Source organism: Ascaphus truei, chromosome 15, assembly GCF_040206685.1.
Source record: "Ascaphus truei isolate aAscTru1 chromosome 15, aAscTru1.hap1, whole genome shotgun sequence".
Taxonomy (NCBI): Eukaryota; Metazoa; Chordata; class Amphibia; order Anura; family Ascaphidae; genus Ascaphus; species Ascaphus truei.
In genome coordinates, this window is record NC_134497.1 from 31,573,144 (window position 1) to 31,584,026 (window position 10,883).

A 10,883-nucleotide genomic window follows, 5' to 3' on the forward strand; every position below is an offset into this window, starting at 1 on the left:
AGCAACTGTAAATATTACTGTATGTTCATTTGCATGTCTTAGACAGGTCTGCAACCCTGTCTTTCCCCATTGTCACCCAGCATACAGCGCTTCCACTGCAGCAAGGGATTCTGGGAAATGACATGCAAATGAGCAAATATATATCTATATATATATATATATATATATATATGTAGAGGTATCAGTACCGTGTTAGCCGAGCTTCAATAATCAAAAAATAAATAGATGATACCGTTCTGTGGCTAACGAAATGCTTTTATTTGTGCGAGCTTTCGAGATACACTGATCTCACCCACACCATTTATATCCCTCTCACTCCACACACACCTTGTGTAGAGCACTGTTTATACTGTGGGCTCTCCATTCATTTTTATTCACACTGATACACATACACACTCTTTCTTCACTTGCTTTCAGTTACCCTTTGACACCTCTAGCCATAAAACACATCCACACCGGGGGAAGGACAAGCACAGATAACATTCCAAGAGACACTGTTTTTAAGTTATCCTTGCTTCATTCATTGTAACATCGCCGGAAGAAGAGATCAGTGTATCTCGAAAGCTCGCACAAATAAAAGCATTTCGTTAGCCACAGAACGGTATCATCTATTTATTTTTTTATTTTATATATATATATATATATATATTATATATATATATATAGATAGACAGACAGACAAACGCAGTGTATCTCACAGAAGGCTGGAGCAGCACAGGCTGCTCGTTTTGTTTTTGTGCTTATTTTATCATTTACTTTATTTTGCAAGTTAATAAAAAGAGCCCCCCTCCCCTGCTCTCTCGCACAGAGTCCCCCCCACCTGTTCCCTCGCACAGAGTCCCCTCCCCCACCTGCTCCCTCGCACAGAGTCCCCCCCACCTGCTCCCTCGCACCGAGTCCCCCCCACCGGCTCCCTCGCACCGAGTCCCCCCCACCGGCTCCCTCGCACCGAGTCCCCCCCCCCACCTGCTCCCTCGCACCGAGTCCCCCCTACCTGCTCCCTCGCGCAGAGTCCCCCCCACCTGTTCCCTCGCACAGAGTCGTCCCCCCCCAACCTGCTCCCTCGCACAGAGTCCCCCCCCACCTGCTCCCTCGCACAGAGTCCCCCCCCCACCTGCTCCATTGCACCGAGTCCCCCCCACCTGCTCCCTCGCACCGAGTCCCCCCCACTTGCTCCCTCGCGCAGAGTCCCCCCCACCTGTTCCCTCGCACAGTCCCCCCCCCCAACCTGCTCCCTCGCACAGAGTCCCCCCCCACCTGCTCCCTCGCACCGAGTCCCCCCCACCTGCTCCCTCGCACCGAGTCCCCCCCACCTGCTCCCTCGCGCAGAGTCCCCCCCACCTGCTCCCTCGCACCGAGTCCCCCCCACCTGCTCCCTCGCACCGAGTCCCCCCCACCTGCTCCCTCGCACCGAGTCCCCCCCCCACCTGCTCCCTCGCACCGAGTCCCCCCCACCTGCTCCCTCGCACAGAGTCCCCCCCTGCTCCCTCGTGCAGAGTCCCCCCCACCTGCTCCCTCGTGCAGAGTCTCCCCCCTGCTTCCTCGCGCAGAGTCCCCCCACCTGTTCCCTCGCACAGAGTCGTCGTCCCCCAACCTGCTCCCTCGCACAGAGTCCCCCCCCACCTGCTCCCTCGCACAGAGTCCCCCCCCCACCTGCTCCATTGCACCGAGTCCCCCCCACCTGCTCCCTCGCACCGAGTCCCCCCCACTTGCTCCCTCACGCAGAGTCCCCCCCACCTGTTCCCTCGCACAGTCGTCCCCCCCAACCTGCTCCCTCGCACAGAGTCCCCCCCCACCTGCTCCCTCGCACCGAGTCCCCCCCACCTGCTCCCTCGCACCGAGTCCCCCCCACCTGCTCCCTCGCGCAGAGTCCCCCCCACCTGCTCCCTCGCACCGAGTCCCCCCCACCTGCTCCCTCGCACCGAGTCCCCCCCACCTGCTCCCTCGCACCGAGTCCCCCCCCACCTGCTCCCTCGCACCGAGTCCCCCCCACCTGCTCCCTCGCACAGAGTCTCCCCCCTGCTTCCTCGCGCAGAGTCCCCCCCACCTGTTCCCTCGCACAGAGTCGTCCCCCCCCACCTGCTCCCTCGCACAGAGTCCCCGCCACCTGCTCCCTCGCACAGAGTCCCCCCCACCTGTTCCCTCGCACAGAGTCGTCCCCCCCCAACCTGCTCCCTCGCACAGAGTCCCCCCCCACCTGCTCCCTCGCACCGAGTCCCCCCCACTTGCTCCCTCACGCAGAGTCCCCCCCACCTGTTCCCTCGCACAGTCGTCCCCCCCAACCTGCTCCCTCGCACAGAGTCCCCCCCCACCTGCTCCCTCGCACCGAGTCCCCCCCACCTGCTCCCTCGCACCGAGTCCCCCCCACCTGCTCCCTCGCGCAGAGTCCCCCCCACCTGCTCCCTCGCACCGAGTCCCCCCCACCTGCTCCCTCGCACCGAGTCCCCCCCACCTGCTCCCTCGCACCGAGTCCCCCCCCACCTGCTCCCTCGCACCGAGTCCCCCCCACCTGCTCCCTCGCACAGAGTCCCCCCCTGCTACCTCGTGCAGAGTCCCCCCCACCTGCTCCCTCGCGCAGAGTCTCCCCCCTGCTTCCTCGCGCAGAGTCCCCCCCACCTGTTCCCTCGCACAGAGTCGTCCCCCCCCACCTGCTCCCTCGCACAGAGTCCCCCCCACCTGCTCCCTCGCACAGAGTCCCCCCCCTGATCCCTGGCACAGAGTCCCCCCCATCTGCCTCGAACAGAGTCCCCCCACCTGCTCCCTCGCGCAGAGTCCCCCCACCTGCTCCCTCGCGCAGAGTCCCCCCCACCTGCTCCCTCGCGCAGAGTCCCCCCTACCTGCTCCCTCGCGCAGAGTCCCCCACACCTGCTCCCTCGCGCATAGTCCCCCCCCCCTGCTCCCTTGCGCAGAGTCCCCCCCTGCTCCCTCGCGCAGAGTCCCCCCTACCTGCTCCCTCGCGCAGTGTCCCCCCCCCTACTCCCTCGTGCAGTGTCCCCCCCCTGCTCCTCGCGCAGAGTCCCCCCCTGCTCCCTCGCGCAGAGTCCCCCCCATCTGCCTCGCGCAGAGTCCCCCCCCTGCTCCCTCGCGCAGAGTCCCCCCCTGTTCCCTCGCGCAGAGTCCCCCCCCTGCTCCCTCGCGCAGAGTCCCCCCCACCTGCTCCCTCACACAGTCCCCCCCCTGCTGCCTCGCGCAGAGTCCCCCCCTGCTGCCTCGCGCAGAGTCCCCCCCTGCTGCCTCGCGCAGAGTCATCGTCCCCCCCTGCTCCCTGGCACAGAGTCGTCCCTGCTCCTGGCGCAGATTCCCCCCCCTGCTGCCTCGCGCAGAGTCCCCCCCTGCTGCCTCGTGCAGAGTCCCCCCCTGCTGCCTCGTGCAGAGTCCCCCCCTGCTGCCTGGCGCAGAGTCCCCCCCTGCTCCCTGGCGCAGAGTCCCCCCCTGCTGCATGGCACAGAGTCCCCCCCTGCTGCCTCGCGCAAAGTCCCCCCCTGCTGCCTCGCGCAAAGTCCCCCCCTGCTGCCTCGCGCAGAGTCCCCCCCTGCTGCTTCGCGCAGAGTCCCCCCCTGCTGCTTCGCGCAGAGTCCCCCCTGCTGCCTCGCGCAGAGTCCCCCCCTGCTGCCTCGCGCAGAGTCCCCCCCTGCTGCCTCGCGCAGAGTCCCCCCCTGCTGCCTCGCGCAGAGTCCCCCCCTGCTGCCTCGCGCAGAGTCCCCCCCTGCTGCCTCGCGCAGATTCGTCCCCCCTGCTCCCTCGCGCAGAGTCCCCCCCTGATCCCTCGCGCAGAGTCCCCCCTGCTGCCTCGAACAAAGTCCCCCCACCTGCTCCCTCGCGCAGAGTCCCCCCCCCACCTGCTCCCTCGCACCGAGTCCCCCCCCACCTGCTCCCTCGCGCAGAGTCCCCCCTACCTGCTCCCTCGCGCAGAGTCCCCCACACCTGCTCCCTCGCGCATAGTCCCCCCCCCTGCTCCCTTGCACAGAGTATCCCCCTGCTCCCTCGCGCAGAGTCCCCCCTACCTGCTCCCTCGCGCAGAGTCCCCTCCACCTGCTCCCTCGCGCAGTGTCCCCCCCCCTACTCCCTCGCGCAGAGTCCCCCCCTGCTCCCTCGTGCAGAGTCCCCCCCTGCTCCCTCGCGCAGAGTCCCCCCCACCTGCTCCCTCGCGCAGTGTCCCCCCCCCCTACTCCCTCGCGCAGAGTCCCCCCCCGCTCCCTCGTACAGAGTCCCCCCCCTGCTCCCTCGCGCAGAGTCCCCCCCCTGCTCCCTCGCGCAGAGTCCCCCCCCTGCTGCCTCGCGCAGAGTCCCCCCCCCCTGCTCCCTCGCGCAGAGTCCCCCCCCTGCTCCCTTGCGCAGAGTCCCCCCCCTGCTCCCTCGTGCAGAGTCCCCCCCACCTGCTCCCTCACACAGTCCCCCCCCTGCTGCCTCGCGCAGAGTCCCCCCCTGCTGCCTCGCGCAGAGTCATCGTCCCCCCCTGCTCCCTGGCGCAGATTTCCCCCCCCTGCTGCCTCGCGCAGAGTCCCCCCCTGCTGCCTCGTGCAGAGTCCCCCCCTGCTGCCTGGCGCAGAGTCCCACCCCTGCTCCCTGGCACAGAGTCCCACCCCTGCTCCCTGGCGCAGAGTCCCCCCCTGCTCCCTGGCGCAGAGTCCCACCCCTGCTCCCTGGCACAGAGTCCCACCCCTGCTCCCTGGCACAGAGTCCCACCCCTGCTCCCTGGCGCAGAGTCCCCCCCTGCTCCCTGGCGCAGAGTCCCCCCCTGCTCCCTGGCGCAGAGTCCCCCCCTGCTCCCTGGCGCAGAGTCCCCCCCTGCTCCCTGGCGCAGAGTCCCCACCTGCTGCATGGCACAGAGTCCCCCCCTGCTGCCTCGCGCAAAGTCCCCCCTGCTGCTTCGCGCAGAGTCCCCCCCTGCTGCCTCGCGCAGAGTCCCCCCCTGCTGCCTCGCGCAGTGTCCCCCCCTGCTGCCTCGCGCAGTGTCCCCCCCTGCTGCCTCGCCCAGAGTCCCCCCCTGCTGCCTCGTGCAGAGTCCCCCCCCGCTGCCTCGCGCAGAGTCCCCCCCCGCTGCCTCGCGCAGAGTCCCCCCCTGCTGCCTGGCACAGAGTCGTCCCCTGCTCCCTGGCGCAGAGTCCCCCCCCTGCTGCCTCGTGCAGAGTCCCCCCCTGCTGCCTCGCGCAGAGTCCCCCCTTTCTGCCTCGTGCAGAGTCCCCCCCTGCTGCCTCGCGCAGAGTCCCACCCCTGCTCCCTGGCGCAGAGTCCCCCCCTGCTCCCTGGCGCAGAGTCCCCCCCTGCTCCATGGCACAGAGTCCCCCCCTGCTCCATGGCACAGAGTCCCCCCCTGCTGCCTCAGGCAGAGTCCCCTTCTGCTGCCTCGCGCAGAGTCCCCCCCTGCTGCCTCGCGCAGAGTCCCCCCCTGCTGCCTCGCGCAGAGTCCCCCCCTGCTGCCTCGCGCAGGGTCCCCCCCTGCTGCCTCGCGCAGAGTCCCCCCCTGCTGCCTCGCGCAGAGTCCCCCCCTGCTGCCTCGCGCAGAGTCCCCCCCTGCTGCCTCGCGCAGAGTCCCCCCCTGCTGCCTCGCGCAGAGTCCCCCCCTGCTGCCTCGCGCAGAGTCCCCCCCTGCTGCCTCGCGCAGAGTCCCCCCCTGCTGCCTCGCGCAGAGTCCCCCCCCCTGCTCCCTCGCGCAGAGTCCCCCCCTTGCTCCCTCGTGCAGAGTCCCCCCTGCTGCCTCGCGCAGAGTCCCCCCCTGCTCCCTTGTGCAGAGTCCCCCCCCCTGCTCCCTCGCGCAGAGTCCCCCCCTGCTCCCTGGCACAGAGTCGACCCACCCCCTGCTCCCTGGCACAGAGTCCCCCCCTGCTCCCTGGCACAGAGTCCCCCCCTGATCCATGGCACAGAGTCCCCCAACTCTTGCCTCGCACAGAGTCCCCCCTGCTGCCTCGCACAGAGTCCCCCCTGCTGCCTCGCGCAGAGTCCCACCCCTGCTCCCTGGCGCAGAGTCCCCCCCTGCTCCCTGGCGCAGAGTCCCCCCCTGCTCCATGGCACAGAGTCCCCCCCTGCTCCATGGCACAGAGTCCCCCCCTGCTGCCTCAGGCAGAGTCCCCTTCTGCTGCCTCGCGCAGAGTCCCCCCCTGCTGCCTCGCGCAGAGTCCCCCCCTGCTGCCTCGCGCAGAGTCCCCCCCTGCTGCCTCGCGCAGGGTCCCCCCTGCTGCCTCGCGCAGAGTCCCCCCCTGCTGCCTCGCGCAGAGTCCCCCCCTGCTGCCTCGCGCAGAGTCCCCCCCTGCTGCCTCGCGCAGAGTCCCCCCCTGCTGCCTCACGCAGAGTCCCCCCCTGCTGCCTCGCGCAGAGTCCCCCCCTGCTGCCTCGCGCAGAGTCCCCCCCTTCGCGCAGAGTCCCCCCCCTGCTGCCTCGCGCAGAGTCCCCCCCCCTGCTCCCTCGCGCAGAGTCCCCCCCTTGCTCCCTCGTGCAGAGTCCCCCCTGCTGCCTCGCGCAGAGTCCCCCCCTGCTCCCTTGTGCAGAGTCCCCCCCCCCTGCTCCCTCGCGCAGAGTCCCCCCCTGCTCCCTGGCACAGAGTCGACCCACCCCCTGCTCCCTGGCACAGAGTCCCCCCCTGCTCCCTGGCACAGAGTCCCCCCCTGATCCATGGCACAGAGTCCCCCCAACTCTTGCCTCGCACAGAGTCCCCCCTGCTGCCTCGCACAGAGTCCCCCCCTGCTGCCTCGCACAGAGTCCCCCCCTGCTGCCTCGCACAGAGTCCCCCCCTGCTGCCTCGCACAGAGTCCCCCCCTGCTGCCTCGCACAGAGTCCCCCCACCTGCTCCCTCGCACCGAGTCCCCCCCACCTGCTCCCTCGCACCGAGTCCCCCCCACCTGCTCCCTCGCACCGGGTCCGCCCCACCTGCTCCTTCGCACCGAGTCCCCCCCAACCTGCTCCCTCGCGCAGAGTCCCCCCCCCTGCTGCCTCGCGCAGAGTCCCCCCCCTGCTGCCTCATGCAGAGTCCCCCCCCTGCTGCCTCGCCCAGAGTCCCCCCCTGCTGCCTCGTGCAGAGTCCCCCCCCGCTGCCTCGCGCAGAGTCCCCCCCCGGCTGCCTCGCGCAGAGTCCCCCCCGCTGCCTCACGCAGAGTCCCCCCCTACTGCCTCGCGCAGAGTCCCCCCCCGCTGCCTCGCGCAGAGTCCCCCCCCGCTGCCTCGCGCAGAGTCCCCCCCTGCTGCCTCGCACAGAGTCCCCCCCTGCTCCCTCCACAGAGTCCCCCCCCCTACTCCCTCACACAGAGTCCCCCCCTGCTCCCTCGCACAGGGTCGCCCCCTGCTCCCTCGCACAGGGTCGCCCCCTGCTCCCTCGCACAGGGTCGCCCCCCTTCTCCCTCGCACATGGTCCCCCCACTGCTGAATCGCACAGGGTCCCCCCCCTGCTGCCTCGCACAGAGTCCCCCCCTGCTGCCTTGCACAGAGTCCCCCCTGCTGCCTCGCACAGAGTCCCCCCCTGCTGCCTCGCACAGCGTCCCCCCTGCTGCCTCCACACAGTCCCCCCCCCCTTCTCCCTCGCACAGAGTCCCCCCCTGCTCCCTCGCACAGGGTCGCCCCCTGCTCCCTGCTCCCTCGCACATGGTCCCCCCCCTGCTGCCTCGCACAGGGTCCCCCCCGCTGCCGGCTCCCACAGAGTCCCCCCCTGCTGCCTCGCACAGAGTCCCCCCCCCTGCTGCCTCGCGCAGAGTCCCCCCCCTGCTCCCTCGCACAGAGTCCCCCCCTGCTCCCTCGCACAGAGTCCCCCCCCCTGCTCCCTCGCACAGAGTCCCCCCCTGCTCCCTCGCACAGGGTCGCCCCCTGCTCCCTCGCACAGGGTCGCCCCCCTTCTCCCTCACACATGGTCCCCCCCTGCTGCCTCGCACAGGGTCCCCCCCCTGCTGCCTCGCACAGAGTCCCCCCCCTGCTGCCTCGCACAGAGTCCCCCCCCTGCTCCCTCGCGCAGAGTCCCCCCCCTGCTGCCTCGCGCAGAGTCCCCCCCCCCTGCTCCCTCGTGCAGAGTCCCCCCCCTGCTCCCTTGCGCAGAGTCCCCCCCCTGCTCCCTCGTGCAGAGTCCCCCCCCACCTGCTCCCTCACACAGTCCCCCCCCTGCTGCCTCGCGCAGAGTCCCCCCCTGCTGCCTCGCGCAGAGTCATCGTCCCCCCCTGCTCCCTGGCGCAGATTTCCCCCCCTGCCTGCCTCGCGCAGAGTCCCCCCCTGCTGCCTCGTGCAGAGTCCCCCCCTGCTGCCTGGCGCAGAGTCCCACCCCTGCTCCCTGGCGCAGAGTCCCACCCCTGCTCCCTGGTGCAGAGTCCCCCCCTGCTCCCTGGCGCAGAGTCCCCCCCTGCTGCCTGGCTCAGAGTCCCACCCCTGCTCCCTGGCACAGAGTCCCACCCCTGCTCCCTGGCGCAGAGTCCCCCCCCTGCTCCCTGGCGCAGAGTCCCCCCCTGCTCCCTGGCGCAGAGTCCCCCCCCTGCTCCCTGGCGCAGAGTCCCCCCCTGCTCCCTGGCGCAGAGTCCCCACCTGCTGCATGGCACAGAGTCCCCCCCTGCTGCCTCGCGCAAAGTCCCCCCTGCTGCTTCGCGCAGAGTCCCCCCCTGCTGCCTCGCGCAGAGTCCCCCCCTGCTGCCCTCGCGCAGTGTCCCCCCCTGCTGCCTCGCGCAGTGTCCCCCCCTGCTGCCTCGCGCAGTCCCCCCCTGCTGCCTCGCGCAGAGTCCCCCCCTGCTGCCTGGCACAGAGTCGTCCCCTGCTCCCTGGCGCAGAGTCCCCCCCCCTGCTGCCTCGTGCAGAGTCCCCCCCCTGCTGCCTCGCGCAGAGTCCCCCCCTTTCTGCCTCGTGCAGAGTCCCCCCCTGCTGCCTCGCGCAGAGTCCCACCCCTGCTCCCTGGCGCAGAGTCCCCCCCTGCTCCCTGGCGCAGAGTCCCCCCCTGCTCCATGGCACAGAGTCCCCCCCTGCTCCATGGCACAGAGTCCCCCCCTGCTGCCTCAGGCAGAGTCCCCTTCTGCTGCCTCGCGCAGAGTCCCCCCCTGCTGCCTCGCGCAGAGTCCCCCCCTGCTGCCTCGCGCAGAGTCCCCCCCTGCTGCCTCGCGCAGAGTCCCCCCCCCTGCTCCCTCGCGCAGAGTCCCCCCCCCTGCTCCCTTGCGCAGAGTCCCCCCCCTGCTCCCTCGTGCAGAGTCCCCCCCACCTGCTCCCTCACACAGTCCCCCCCCTGCTGCCTCGCGCAGAGTCCCCCCCTGCTGCCTCGCGCAGAGTCATCGTCCCCCCCTGCTCCCTGGCGCAGATTTCCCCCCCCTGCTGCCTCGCGCAGAGTCCCCCCCTGCTGCCTCGTGCAGAGTCCCCCCCCTGCTGCCTGGCGCAGAGTCCCACCCCTGCTCCCTGGCGCAGAGTCCCACCCCTGCTCCCTGGTGCAGAGTCCCCCCCTGCTCCCTGGCGCAGAGTCCCCCCCTGCTGCCTGGCTCAGAGTCCCACCCCTGCTCCCTGGCACAGAGTCCCACCCCTGCTCCCTGGCGCAGAGTCCCCCCCCTGCTCCCTGGCGCAGAGTCCCCCCCCTGCTCCCTGGCGCAGAGTCCCCCCCTGCTCCCTGGCGCAGAGTCCCCCCCCTGCTCCCTGGCGCAGAGTCCCCACCTGCTGCATGGCACAGAGTCCCCCCCTGCTGCCTCGCGCAAAGTCCCCCCTGCTGCTTCGCGCAGAGTCCCCCCCTGCTGCCTCGCGCAGAGTCCCCCCCTGCTGCCTCGCGCAGTGTCCCCCCCCTGCCTGCCTCGCGCAGTGTCCCCCCCTGCTGCCTCGCGCAGTCCCCCCCTGCTGCCTCGCGCAGAGTCCCCCCCTGCTGCCTGGCACAGAGTCGTCCCCTGCTCCCTGGCGCAGAGTCCCCCCCCCCTGCTGCCTCGTGCAGAGTCCCCCCCCTGCTGCCTCGCGCAGAGTCCCCCCTTTCTGCCTCGTGCAGAGTCCCCCCCCTGCTGCCTCGCGCAGAGTCCCACCCCTGCTCCCTGGCGCAGAGTCCCCCCCCTGCTCCCTGGCGCAGAGTCCCCCCCTGCTCCATGGCACAGAGTCCCCCCCTGCTCCATGGCACAGAGTCCCCCCCTGCTGCCTCAGGCAGAGTCCCCTTCTGCTGCCTCGCGCAGAGTCCCCCCCTGCTGCCTCGCGCAGAGTCCCCCCCCTGCTGCCTCGCGCAGAGTCCCCCCCCTGCTGCTTCGTGCAGGGTCCCCCCCTGCTGCCTCGCGCAGAGTCCCCCCCTGCTGCCTCGCGCAGAGTCCCCCCCCTGCTGCCTCGCGCAGAGTCCCCCCCTGCTGCCTCGCGCAGAGTCCCCCCCTGCTGCCTCGCGCAGAGTCCCCCCCTGCTGCCTCGCGCAGAGTCCCCCCCTGCTGCCTCGCGCAGAGTCCCCCCCCCCTGCTCCCTCGCGCAGAGTCCCCCCCTTGCTCCCTCGTGCAGAGTCCCCCCTGCTGCCTCGCGCAGAGTCCCCCCCTGCTCCCTTGTGCAGAGTCCCCCCCCCCCTGCTACCTCGCGCAGAGTCCCCCCCTGCTCCCTGGCACAGAGTCGACCCACCCCCTGCTCCCTGGCACAGAGTCCCCCCCCTGCTCCCTGGCACAGAGTCCCCCCCTGATCCATGGCACAGAGTCCCCCCAACTCTTGCCTCGCACAGAGTCCCCCCTGCTGCCTCGCACAGAGTCCCCCCCTGCTGCCTCGCACAGAGTCCCCCCCTGCTGCCTCGCACAGAGTCCCCCCCTGCTGCCTCGCACAGAGTCCCCCCCTGCTGCCTCGCACAGAGTCCCCCCTTTCTGCCTCGTGCAGAGCCCCCCCCTGCTGCCTCGCGCAGAGTCCCACCCCTGCTCCCTGGCGCAGAGTCCCCCCCCTGCTCCCTGGCGCAGAGTCCCCCCCCTGCTCCATGGCACAGAGTCCCCCCCTGCTCCATGGCA